This window comes from Dioscorea cayenensis, chromosome 20 (genome assembly GCF_009730915.1).
Source record: "Dioscorea cayenensis subsp. rotundata cultivar TDr96_F1 chromosome 20, TDr96_F1_v2_PseudoChromosome.rev07_lg8_w22 25.fasta, whole genome shotgun sequence".
NCBI classification, from domain to species: Eukaryota; Viridiplantae; Streptophyta; class Magnoliopsida; order Dioscoreales; family Dioscoreaceae; genus Dioscorea; species Dioscorea cayenensis.
Window position 1 is genome coordinate 13,279,808 of NC_052490.1, and position 14,432 is coordinate 13,294,239.

At 40.3% G+C, this 14,432-nt stretch overlaps 1 pseudogene; it reads right to left on the reverse strand.

Moving 5' to 3' along the window:
• Nucleotides 1-6,628: 6,628 nt before the first annotated feature.
• LOC120252350 lies at nt 6,629-6,710 on the reverse strand (annotated as a pseudogene).
• Nucleotides 6,711-14,432: the final 7,722 nt, after the last annotated feature.

Below are 14,432 nucleotides of genomic sequence, written 5' to 3' on the forward strand. Positions count from 1 at the left end.
CGGACATTGCTTCCCCAGGGACTATTGCTTCAAGTGCAAAACCAACTATTATGTCTGCTAACGGATGCTTAATGAGTCATGGAAATCATAAAATACATGGTCCCAAACATATGTTCAACCATGACTAACTCTACACTATGTCCCGACGGAGAAATCGCTTAGTCTCAACACCTCATACTGTGCAAAGTTGCATGGATTTCTAGCGATTCTAAGTGATAAACCCTATTTCTATGTTCATATCTAACCCTTTGGTCCACGCAAAAGACCCCTAGTCATAATTAAGCCCCACATACTAAAGTTAACTTTGACACTTCACTTTGTTGCTCGCACAACTAAGCCCCAGTGGAGTTCATCCTTTAGCACATTACTCTATTATGACCACAAAGAACTCTAGAAAATTTAGGTAGGATAAAACATGACGGAGGAAAAGGGGACGCTCCATTGCCTCTCGACTCACCGACTCAACCCTCTCCAATCTAGTATTGTCTAACCCTTACGATGTGTCACACATCTACAAAGGCTACTAAGATGGATTCTCAACCCTAGTGTCACTCTAAGGGAGAAATCATTCAACAAGCATTCAAGATTGGAACTCAATTAAAAACAACAACTAAGGAAAGCATAATAGAAGGTCAAAGAAATAATAACATCCTAGGGTTTACAAGTCCAAGCACCCACTAGGGGGTTTAGCTCTCCATGGAACAAGATACAATCAAAAATGAAATCGAAAGTAAAAACAAATAATCCACAGGAAAACCTCCTCGATATTCATATCGATGGTCTTATGGAGTGGCCGAATCGATGCCGATGAAAGTTTTCCCAATAACTATCTTTCAAAAGAATTGCGGTGTCGATGCCGGAGAACTACTCCAAAAGCCTTGCCAAAAACCCTTTAAGCCCTAGCAGCAAGCATCTCAAAAGATGAAGAAAAGATTTGAAAAATGGATCCTGAAATCAGGCTAAAGAACGGCTTTAAATAGGCTGGAATCAAGCATCCACACGACCCAGTGGATTTTCCACACGCCCTTGTGGAATTTTTATACACGCCTGTGGAAATTCCACATGGGCATGTGGATTCTCTGGAATTCTGATTTCTGAGGGCAATAAACATTTTTCATCAAATCCACCTGCTACATTACCTCCCTAAAAATACTCCTGAATGTACTTTTCATCAAGGCAACATAAACAGGCACACGTCTATGCCGTAGATCATGTCAATTCTTCAATAAACAGACTCATTGGTGAAGATCTTGCTATCAATACACAAGTTGGAATACACAAATGTGGCTGTCTTTGTGCCGTGCCCCTCCAAACCATATGATTGCTTGAGCGTATATAGGTTGGCACCCATTCACATATCTTCGATCACAACTTGTGTCTTCACATTTGTTTCTTCCAAGATTCCACACTTGGCTTCACAACCTTACATGCACGAAAGTAACACAAATACACATGTATTGGTGCTAAAACCTGATAAAAGTAATGCTCATTATAAGAAAAAAATAATTTTTATTACTAATACACAAGCACTTATCACTTTAACAATCGATTTCATTATTGACTGTATATTGCTCCATGGAGAGCTAAACCCCTAGTAGGTGCTTGAACTTGTAAACCCTAGGATCATTTTATTTCATTGACCTTTATTATGCTTCTTTAATTGATATTTTAATTGAGTTCCTCCCTTGGATGCTTGTTGAATTGATTTTCCCTTAGAGTGATACTATGGTAGAGAATCTATCCTGGTAATCCTTGTGAATGAGTGACACTTCATTGGGGTTAGACACAACAAGGTTGGAAAGGGTCGAGAGGGTGAGTCGAGAGTTAGCAGAACATCCTCTTTCCCTTTTGATGTGATTCATACTACCGCCATGTTCCAAGAGTTCTTTGCAGTCATGATAGAGTGAAGTGCTAAGAAATAAACTCTACTTGGGGCTTTGTTGCCTGAGCAACAGTGTGAAGTGTTGAAGTAATCCTTAGTGCTGGGATTTAATCATAACTAAGGGTCTTTCGCCTGAACCAAAGGGTTAGATCTATATTAGGGAATAGGTTTTATCACTTGGAGTACCTAGAACTTTAAGAAACCCTGTAAAGTGTGAGGCGTCGAGAGTATCCCCTTCCGCTGAGGCAGAGTGTAAGGGTTAGTCACGGTTGACCTTAGCTTTTGGACCATGTATTCTTGTACTTAGCACAATAGTCCTAGAATGAGCAATGTCTGGGTACCCCCATCTTCCTATCGATTAGCTCTCCTTATTCCTATTGCACTTCCTTTTCTTTTATTTAATTTTACTTGCATTGATATTGTTCAGACAAACCACTATTATTTTTGACCACTATTCCCTCTGGATACAACTACCCACTCACCATGGTACTTTATTACTTTGTGATAACACCCTTTACATGTGACCCGCAAGTGCATGGGTTTGTCGAAATAATAATACCCTAGTGAGGGGGTAATCATATCCATACAGAATAGTGATCAAAAACGCAAAGATTTCTATTTTACTAAAGTGAAGATGAATCAATAATGATGTTATCAATATCAATATACAAAGAAATAAAGAAATAAAGAAATAAGAAAGGGAGACATAAATAAATTAAAGGAAAGGCAATCGATTGAAAGTGGGGCACCCGGACATTGCTCCTCCTAGGATTATTGCTTCAAGTGCAAAACCAACTATTATGTCTCCTAATTGATGCTTATTGAGTCGTGGAAATCCTATAATACATAATCCCAAACCTGAGATCAACCATGACTAACCCTACACTATGCCTCGGTGGAGAAATCGCTCAGTCTCAACACCTCACACTGTGCGAAGTTCCTTAAAGCTTAGGGATTCCAAATGATAAACCCTATTACCTAACATAGATCTAACCCTTTGATAATGCCCTTTTGTATGACCCGCAAGTGCTCTGGTTTGTCGAAGTAATAAATTCCCAAGTGAGTGGGTTATCATATTCATAGGAAATAGTGATCAGAAACACCAAGATTGCTACTTAACTAAGTGATGATGAAATAATAGTGATGTGATAAAAATCAATGAAAACAAACTAAAGAAAATAAGAAAGAGAAGTACAAATAAAATGACAGGAAAGGCAATCGATAAAAAATGGGGTACTCAGATATTGTTCCTCCTAAGACTATTGCTTTAAGTGAAAAACCAACTGATATGCTTCCTAACTAATGCTTAATAAGTAGTGGACATCCTTGAATACATGGTCCTAAATCTAATGTCAATCATGACTAACTCTTCACTATGCCCCAGCGGAGAAATCAACCAGTCTCAACACCTCACACCGTTTAAAGTTACAAGAAGCTCTAGGGATTCCAAGTGATAAACCATATTCCTATATGTAGATCTAACACTTTGGTCTAGGCGAAAGACCCCTAGTCATAATGAAGACACAGGTGCTAAAGTCACTTCAATGCTTCACTCTGTTGCTTACGCAACAAAGTCCCAGCGGAGTTCATCCATTAGACCTTCACTCTATTGTGACCACAAAGAACTCTTAGAACATGGAGGTAGGATAAACCACCCAGAGGGGAAAGGAGACGTTCCTCTACCTCTCGACACACACTCTTAACCATTTCTAATCTTGCTTTGTCTAAGCCTCATTGTGTATCACTCACTCACAAGGATTACCAATGTACACTCTCAACCCTAGTGTCACTCTAAGGAAGAAATCATTCAACAAGCATTCAAGATTGGAACTCAACTAAAGACATTAATTAAGGAAAGCATAATAAAAGGTTAATGAAACAAATACATCATATGGTTTACAAATCTAAGTACCCACTTGTGTTTTAGCTCTCCATGGAGAAAGTTACAATCAATAATAAAATCGAAAGTAAGAACAAGCAATCCATAAGTAAAACCCCTCGATATTCATGTCGATGGTATTGTGGAGTAGCCTCATCTTCTCCAAAGGTTCCCTTGTCAAGCCTAGGACACACCTCACCAGATCGATGCCGACAAAAGCTCCCCTCTATCTTGCAAGAGAAACACAGTGTCAAAGTCGTAGAACCACTCCAAAAGCCTTGCCAAAGCCCCTTTAAACCCTAGCCTCCAGCCTCCCAAAAGTTGGAGAAAAGATGGAGAGAAAGATGAAAGATGGATCCCCAAATCGATATAAGTCACGGCTTTATAAAGGGCTGAAATCGGGCATCTACATGGGCGTGTGAAATTTCCACATGCCCGTGTGGATTTCTGGAAATTTGATTTTTTGCGGGTTGTGAATAGGAACTGCTCTAGTGATTTGCCGCAGTAACCTACTATAGTGTTTTGCCAAAATACTCTTGAATCCACACTTTTTATTGAGGCAACATAAAAAGACACACGTCTATGCCATAGATAGCATCGCTTCTTCAATAAAATGCTATATTTGTGAAGATCTTGCTAACATTGCACAACTCGAAATACGCATATATGGCAGTCTTTGTGCCCCTCCAAACAATGTAAATGCTTGAGTGCGTGGAGGTTGGCACACATTCATGTATCTTTGATCACAACTTGTGTCTTCACATTTGTTCACTCTAAGACTTCATCAATAAAGTACAATCACAATTTACTTTGGCTTCTTTCTTTCATATTTGGCTTCATAACCCTTCATGCACGAAAGTTCACAAATACACATGTATTAGCGCTAAAATATGATAAAAGTAATGCTCATCGTAAGAAAAGATTACTTTGTATTACTAATACACAAGCACTTATCACCTTTTGGTCTAGGCGAAAGACCCCTTGTCACAACTAAGCCCCATCACTAAGGATTACTTCAACACTTCACTCTGTTGCTTGCACAACTAAGCCTCAATGGAGTTCATCTCTTAACACTTCACTCTATTGTGACTGCAAAAAATTCTTGGAACATAGAGGTAGGATAAATCACACCGGATTAGAAAGGGGATGCTCTCAACTCTAGTGTCACTCTAAGGGAAAACCATTTGAGAAGCATTAAAGATTGAAACTCAAATAAAGACATCAATTAAAGAAACATAATAGAAAGGTCAAAGAAACAATATCATCCTAGGGTTCACAAGTCCAAGTACCCACTAGGGGTTTAGCTCTCCATGGACCATAATACAATCAATAATAAAATCAAAAGTAAAAAGATGCAATCCATGAACAAAACCCCCTTGGTGTTCGTGCCGATGGTCTTCTGGAGTAACCACGTTTTCTAAAAGGGTCCCCTTGTCGAGCCTAGGGCACACCTTGCGGTGTTGAAGGCCATCAAACCTCTCCAAAAGCCTAGCTAAAGTCTCTCTAAACCCTAGCCATGCCGTCTTAAAAGATGAGAGAAAGATGGAAAGAAGGGTCCCTTTTAGAAAACGTGGTTACTCCATAAGACCATCGAAATCGGTACAAGTCACGGCTTTAAATAGGTTGGAATAGAGAACCTACACTGGCGTGTGGAATTTCAACACACCCGTGTGAATTTGTAGGAAGCTAATTTTCTGTAGCCTGTGAACAGTAACTGATATAGTAAATTTCTACATTAACCTACTACAATACTTCGCCAAAATTCTCCCAAATTCACACTTTTTATTGAGGTGACATAAACGGGCACACGTGTATGCTGTAGATTGTGTCGGTTCTTCAACAAACATCACATTTGATGATAATCTTGCTAGCCTTTCATGAGTCGAAACACGCGAATGTGAATGCCTTTGTGCCCCTCTAAATTGAGTATTTGAGCACAACTTGTGTCTTCACATTTGTTTACTCCAAGATTTTATCAACAAAGTGCCTCCATGATCTACTTTGGCCTTTTTCTTTCATTCTCGTCTCCACAACCCTATTTGCACAAAAGTAACACAAATATAAATGTATAAGGGAAAAAAATATGAGAAACATAATGTTCATCATAAGAAAATAATACTACTTATTACTAATACACAAGCACTTATCACTTTGACACCCCGTGCACTTGTAGTACACACACGCAAAAGGTGTGTCAAGTTTTTTGTGCAATTACCAGGGAAGAGGCTTTTTGGAAGCACTTTGCACTTTGCTTTTTTAGCTATTCATCACTTGTTCTATTTCTTACATTCTTATTCTTCCATCATTCTGATTTGTTTTTCTTTCTTTGGTTGCAGCTCCGGGTTATGACCCAAGGAAACCCTTCGACTTTGGTTGAAGGAGATCCAAAAATTAGAAGAAGAAATCATAGACGGGGAAAAGAATCTGGACAAGAACAGTCAAATCAAGCTGAGATCGAAGGTGAAGGGTCAGATAATATACCAGAATAATATGAGTAGCAAAGGACACTCTTAGATTATGCTATAACAGTAGTTCTTAGCATGCAATCAAGTATTAAATGGCCATTGATTACAGCTCAAAGTTTTAAGCTCAAACCAGGCTTCATCCAGATGTTACAGCAGCTAGCACTATTTAATGGTTTGCACGATGAGGATCCAAACAACCACATTGACAACTTCTTGGAAGTGTGCGACATGCTTAAGATTAATGGTGTCATAGATAATGCTATCAAGTTGAGGGCCTTCCTATTTTTCTTGAAAGGGAGTTAAAAGCAATGGCTATATTCATTACCTAAAGCATCGCTTACCACTTGGGAGGAGATGGTATAAGCTTTTCTTACCTGATATTTTCCTCGCAGAAAATCTGCAAAGCTTAGGAATGAAATATTCTATTTTTTGAGACATGGGATAGGTTCAAGGATCTCCTATGAAAATATCCTCAGCATGGGTTCTGTGAGTGGATAATCATTCAAAATTTCTATAATGGTTTTAACCTAAGCACAAAGTAGTTACTTGATGCAGCAGCAGGAGGTACCTTAGGAAGAAAGACCACTAAGAAGCCTAACATCTCATTGAAGAAATAGCTATGAACAGTTATCAGTGGAATACATGGGACAAAGAAGATATCCAAACGTCATGAGATCGATGTAGTCACATAATTGGCGGCCCAGGTTAAATCACTGAGCAAGAAGTTAGACACTCTAACTTCTCCTAAAGCGGTGGTAGTGATGAGTTGCACTGGGTGTGGGGAGGACATACTCCATCTGATTGCCCGATTTCTATTGGTGGTACATCCTAAGTGGAACATGTTGACTTTATAGGTAATGCAATGAGAGGTTAAGGAAATCCGTATAGTAACACCTACAATTTGGGACGAAGGAGCCACCCAAATCTTTCTTGGAGTAATCAAGGGTAATAGAAGACTATGGCACCATTGGGTTTCCAACAACAACAACAAGCCCCTAACATGGAGAATAGAGTTTCAGGGTTGAAAAACCGGATGACCGACTTAGAGAAGGCTTTGACCAAGTTCATTGAATCATCGGATACAAGATTTCAATCGGTTGAAGACACACTTCGCAACAACACCGCATCACTGAACAACTTAAAGAATCAAATGGGCAAAATTGTCAAGTCAATCTCAGAAAGACCTCAAGGGAGTTTGCCTAGCAACACGGAGAACAATCCAAGAGAGCATGTGAAGGCAATCACTTTGAGAAGTAGTCATGAAGTTGAAAGTATGCTTCCTAATGAGAAGACAATGGTTGATTCACCCAAGGTCATAGAGGTTAAGGAGAAAACTAAAGAGAAGGAGATGGCATCCCCAGCTTACAAGCCAAGAATCATCTACCCTTCAAGATTGAAGAACGACCAAAATGATGAGCAATACAAGAAGTTCTTGGGCCTATTCAAGCAGTTGCACATCAACATCCCATTTGTGGAGGCATTGTCTCAAATTGCTCACAATGCAAAGTTTCTCAAAGACCTCTTAACCAACAAGAGGAAGTTAGAGGAGAGCGCATCTATGATTCTAGATGCTTTATGTTCGGTGGTGTTGCAAAATAATATGCCAAACAAGAAAAAAGACTATACAAATTTGGTAATATGGGTTAAGGAAAGGTAGCATCAATGTCATGGCTTAATCATTCTTTCAGAAGCTAGGCTTCGGAGAGCCTAGGCCCACTCGGATGACACTTCAATTAGGGACCGAATAGTTAGACATCCGAGAGGCATCATTGAAATAGTTATGTGCATCGTGCTTTCAGGTTGTAGGTAAGAGGGTAACCTTCATTTATTAGCCCCCGTGAGGTAAGGTCAGGTACATCAAGCTTAGTGACGTTAAACAAGCGCTTCATTGGGGGCAACCCAAGTTTGAATGCTTTTCTAGGTTTTAGTTTAGTATTTGCATGAATAAAAACTTTAGTGTTGGTGTCTTGATTTTTTACATGCTATTGTTGCGTTTTTCTCGTGGATTGTTGGTGTTTTAGTGTGCTTAATTGTGATTGGCGAAGTTTCTTGGTCATTTGAGCATATTTCTATGATTTTCTGGATTGTTTTCCAATCTACATGCAGCCTCTGTATATGCATAAGTGTTGCAGAAATTTTTTTTTTGCAGAGTCTGTATTTTTTCTAAGTCATCCAGAGAAAACACACGCCGTGTCCAATTTCTACAAGGGCATGTGTTTCGGTATAGAGCTCAACTTCCCAATCCAGAGAAGACACAAGCATGTGGAATTTCTACATGAGCGTGTGTTTCCATTCAAAGCTTAACTTCTGCATCTAGAGAAGATACAGGGACCCTGTGAATGACCTTGTGACGGTCACACGCCCATGGGTAATTTTCACACGGGCATGTGGATCTCTACAGAGTGTTCAATCTCCATCCTAATAAGACACAGGGGCGTGTGAGTGCCCCTATGGAGGACCATATGAATGGCACACGTACGTGAGTAATTTTATGTGAGTGCTCGAGAGCAACAGGGGTATGTGAGTGCCCCTATGAGTACCCTTGTGAACATCCATACACACGTGTGGAATTTCTACAACGGCATGTGGAACACTTAGCCATTTTCTCGGGAGGATAGAGAAGCAACAGGAGCGTGTGGATGCCCCTATAGGTCGGGCACACGAGCATGGGAAATTTTTACACGCCCATGTTGATGCATTCAGAGACAAAAGAGGCTGTCCCGAGAGTACACAGAGGCGTGTGTCTGGCCATGTGAACAGCCCTATTGGAGTCACACGGGCGTGGATAATTTCCACATGCCCGTGTGGATGCACAGAACACAAAGAGGCATGATTTTTCTTTAAACCCCACTAGTACCCCTTCATTCTATAACTCCTAAACACTCAACGAACGTCTCTCTTCACTTTCCTGACCCTTCTCCGTCTATTTATAGAGATTTGAGCGTGTTTTCCGGCCGCATTTGATGTTTTTAACTCTTAGTTGATCGGTAAGCTTCTATTTCTCTTTTTTTCACCCAGTCTTTGTTTCTTTTCTGTATTGCACTAATTTCACATGATTTACACATTTAAATTGCTAGTGGATGTGTTTAGAAGGGATTTATAGAGTTATTTGTGTATTTTTGAGTCTATTGGAGCTTGTGGTCGTGCGGCTTTCATGCTTAGTAGATCCACACGGGTGTGTGGAATTTCTAAACAACCATGTTGATTTCTATAGTATTGGTTTTGAAGTTCTAACTGATCAATTTCTTTTCCAATTTTTGCCGGAATAGCGCCCTGATAAGTGCTTGTGTGAAAAGAATGTAATGTTCTTTCCTTATGATGAGCATTACTTTTATTGGGTTTTAACGCTAATATGTGTGTATTTATGTTACTTTCATGTATATAGTGTTGTAAAGCCAAATGTTAGAGAAAGAAGCCAATGTAGATCGTGAATGCACCATTTGGTGGAAATCTTGTGAGGGTTCAAACACGAAGACATAAGTCGGGTTCAAGATGCGAGAATGCGTGGCAACCTCCTTGTATTCAAGTTAGCACAAGGATTTGGAGGGGCATGAAGGCAGTCACATTCTAGTATTCCAGCTTGTGCATGTATAGCAAGATCTCCACCAACGTGGCCGTTTATTGAAGAAACAAAGCAATCTATGACATAAATGTGTGATCGTTTATGTTACCTCAATGAAAGCATGGATCCGGGAGTGTTTCGGGGGAGGGGGTAGTACTGTAGCACGGTACTGCAGCAAATACTGTATCAGAATATTATAGGAGGTACTATTCACAGTCGGCCAGAGAAAGAGATTTCCAGAAAATCCACATACCCGTGCGTTAATTCCATAGGCCTGTGTGGTGAATCCACATGGGCGTGTGGATTCCGGATTCCAGCCTATTTAAGGCCGATTTCAACCCCGATTTCACCATTCTTTTCTCCATCATTTCCCCAACTTGAGAGAAGGCTATGGCAAGGGTTTTGAGAGGTATTGGCTAGGTATTTGGAGAGGTTCTACGGCTCTAACATCACGCTCAGTTTGGAAGAAGGTTAGTGGGACAGCTTTCGTCGGCACTGATCGGGCAAGGTGTATCCTAGGCCGGACAAAGAGACCCTTGGATGAGTAGAGGCTTCTCCACAAAACCGTCATCATGACTATCGAGTGGGTTTTCTATGGATTTCTTGCTTTTACATTTGATTTCATTGTTGATTGTAATTAGCTCCATGGAGAACTAAACCCCCTAGTGGGTACTTGGATTTGTGAACCCTTGGATGTATTCGTTTCATTAAACCTTTTTTATTATGCTTTCATTATTTGATGTTTTTATTGAGTTCCAATCTTGAATGATTGATTGTTTGAATACTCCCTTAGAGTGATTTTAGGGTTGAGAGTTCTTATTGGTAACCCTTGTGAGTGAGTGACACACCACGAGAGTTAGACAAAGCTAGATTGGAGAGGGTTAAGAGAGTGAGGCGAGAGGTAGCGGAGCGTCCCCTTTCGCCTCCGGTGTGATTTATCCTACCTCTATTTCCTCGAGTTCTTTGTGGTCATAGTAGAGTGAACGGGCTAAGGGATGATCTTCCGCTGGAGCTTAGTTGTAGAGGCAATGGAGTGAAGCGTTGAAGTGATTTTAGCACCTAGGGCATAATTGTGACTAGTGACATTCCACCTAGACCAAAGGGTTAGGTCTACTTATAGGAAGAGGATTTATCACTTGGAATCCCTAGAACTCATTGCGATTCTATACAAGTGCGATGTTGAGAGATTGTTCAATTTCTCCTCCGGAACATGTATAGAGTTAGGCATAGTTGACCTTAGATTTAGGACCATGTATTAAAGGATCTCCACGACTCATTAATGCATTAGTTAGAAAGCATAATAAAGGGTTTTGCACTTGAAATGATTGTCCTAGGCGGAACAATATCTGAGTACCCCATTTATATCGATTGCCTTACCTCCCCTTTACTTGTGCTCTCTTTCTTGTCTCTTTTACTTTACTTACATTACATCTTGTCACACAAATCACTATTCACCTTCCACTTAGTTGAGAAACAATTCAAGTATTTTTACTCCCTACTTCCTATGGATACAATACCCACTCACCTTGGATTTTATTACTCAACAAACCCGTGCACTTGCGGGACATATGCAAGGGATTCTTCTCCTGAGCCAGAGCACATGGAGTTCTTGATTCCCGAGCACGAGGTTCGGTTTTCGAGATTGTCGAAGCTCATGTTTGGACAATCTTATTTCCCAAATTTGAGCACACTCAGAGAGATATAATTGGGGGATGAGATGGCAGATGAGATGGAGGAGCTCCTCGTTGTCGGTAGTTGGAGATGATTACTATCCATATAGGAGATGGAGATCCGTATGTTGACTATAGAGGTGTTGGCATCATTCGAGTTCGACCGCTCATATTCTAGATTTGATAGCATAGACGCTATATAGTTTAGAGCCATCAGACAGTGCCATAGCATGAGCATAACTCAGTTTTTGATCCAACTTGGGCTCTACGATGAGACTTTCATGAACACAGAGAACTATAAGCAGCTACCAACGGACTATCCTGGCAGTTTGACGCCACAGCATGCATACAGAGCGTTGTGCGGACAAGAGTAGTATGAGCCTTGAGTGTCCAAGGCCATATGTCCTTCTTGGCCAGCTTACAAATACGTTCTCACGGTCCTGAGCAAATCAATGAGAAGCCATGGTGATAATACTGAAGTTTTGAGTATCTAAGCTGCTACATCTGGGGCACATTTTGGCCAAGTATCTGCGTCACTAGGGCCAATATGCTATAGTGGGGGTAATTATCTCAGGCCCGTACATTACTAGACTCATCATGGGGATGGTTCTACTTGATGCTATTAGAAGGGCTGAGAAGACTATCATTCTATCTCCCCTTTGCTTGGAGACTATGAGATTGATGGGGATAGTGCGTAGGTATAGGCCAGGCGTCTATGTGATGGTGACAACCCCACCAAAGATAGCTGAGGAGAGGGTGATGCAGCCGAGGGGTCTTAGCCTATTCTTGAGCCACAAGAGGAGCACATAGAGACAAAGATACCACCTGCAACACATGAGCCACCTACAGTACATATATTTTCTCCATCTCGAGCCTATGATCATTTTGAGAGGCTCGAGAGTGGTGTAGTGGTGCTACAAATAGAGTTAACTGAGGTTCGCATAACACAGGCTGTAAACCATGCAGAGGTTGATGCCACGTCTCGACACTTTATAATAGTTACTCGAGCGAGACACAACCTCACCCTTTATGATAAGACCCCGAGCTACACCGACCCCTCTAGCATCTCCAGCATCACCAGGACCACCATCAGCACCAGCATCATCTTCAGTAACAGTAATAGCAGATCCAAAAACAGCACCTGAAACCTATGCTTGAGGCATCCTTATCTTTCTTTGTCTTTATGTTTCTTGTATTTTACTTATGCAAATGTTTTGGACTTGTACTACTCATAAAGGATCTTCCTTCTGAGTTTATCTTTTATTTTCAGTTGTCTCAAGTCATATTTCATTTCTATATCTTTATAGACTCAATTTTATTTATTTATTGTTGTACTTCACTAAATCCCCTTGTATATGCTTGAAGATGGTCTTATGAGTCTAGGATTTGAGGAATAGTCATTGGCATGGTCAATGTGACATTCACATGGCTATGTGTGCTCTATAACTCGTTGGAACTCAACTCTCAATAAATATAGCTCCATCAAACATACCATTACGAGTTCAGAGGAGTATTGTTTCAATTGCCCATCTCCACATACATATTTGATTGCTTTATACTTTATTGTGCTTGCATGCATACATTGAGGGGAATGTACATCTTAAGTGTGGGGGGGGAGTTCACATTACACATGTTCTATATATATGCTTTTATTACTCATGCTCATATAACCAATGGCGGTTCACCTTAGTTGCAATGGTTGTATTCTTAAGTTTATGAGTATTTTTAACAATGAGTATTATCATGCTCGAGTTTTTACTTGATTTTTTAGAATTTTTACCCGATTGATACTTGTTGCACTACACATTCATTAAACCTTATGGAAACTCAAGTTTGACATTTGAGGGACTATTTTAGCTTGTTTCTAATTTTAATTTCTTTAAAATAAAATTGTTGAATGGATGAAAAAGATAAGAAAAAAAAATATGTGTTTGTTTATTTGTGCATTGGGGGTGGAAAGAGCTACCACCTATGAAGTATGAAGCTACTCTCATAGGGTTGTGGAGACAATAGTAGCAGAAAGGAACCAAAATTAGATCGTGGATGCACTTTGTTGATGAAATCTTGGAGTGAGCAAACGCGAAGACACAAGTTGTGCTCAAAGACACGTGATTGTGTGCCAACCTCCATTGTGCTCAAGCAAATACATGGTTTGGAGGGGCACAAAGGCAGTCACATTAGCGTATTCTGACTTGTGTAAGGGTAGCAAGATCTTCGTCAATATGATGATATTGAACACGCAACCCGATCTAACGCATGGATGTGTACCTATTCATATAGCCTCGATAAAAGATGTGAATTCGGGAGCATCTTTGGCGAAGTACTGTATCAATACTATAGTAGTTAATATTCACAGATCACAGAAATTCAATTCCTAGAGATTCACACGGGCGTGTGGAAATTTCACACGCCCGTGTGGATGCCCGATTCTAATTTTATTTATGTCGCGATTTGAGGCATTCTGAAGATCCTTTTACCTATCTTTTTCCCATCTTTTCCACAACTTTGGAGGCGCTCGCGGCTAGGGTTTGGACAAGCTTTGGCAATGTGTTTTGGAGTGGTTCTCGGCTTTTAACACCGTGTTCCTTCGGGAGATAGTTATTGGGGAGCTTTCGTCGGCATTGATTTAGCGAGGTGTGCCCTAGGCTTTATGACACGTCTGAATATACGTGTGTGTACCGCAAGTGCACGGGTCTCGAAGTAATAAAATACCTGGTGAGTTGGGTAGTCGAATCCACAAGGAACGGAAGTATTAGTAATAACCAATTCTCAATTATTTAGTCGGAATCAATGAGAATGATGGATTAAACTAAATTTCAATTAAAACAAACAAGTATGCCGGAAATAAAATAGAAGAGTCTCAATCACTAAGAATGAGGTACTCGGGCAATGATCCACCTAAGATTTTCCATGAAGCTCGATGATTCACTAAATGCTTTAGAACTGAGTCTAAAGAGTCGAGGTAATCCAAAAA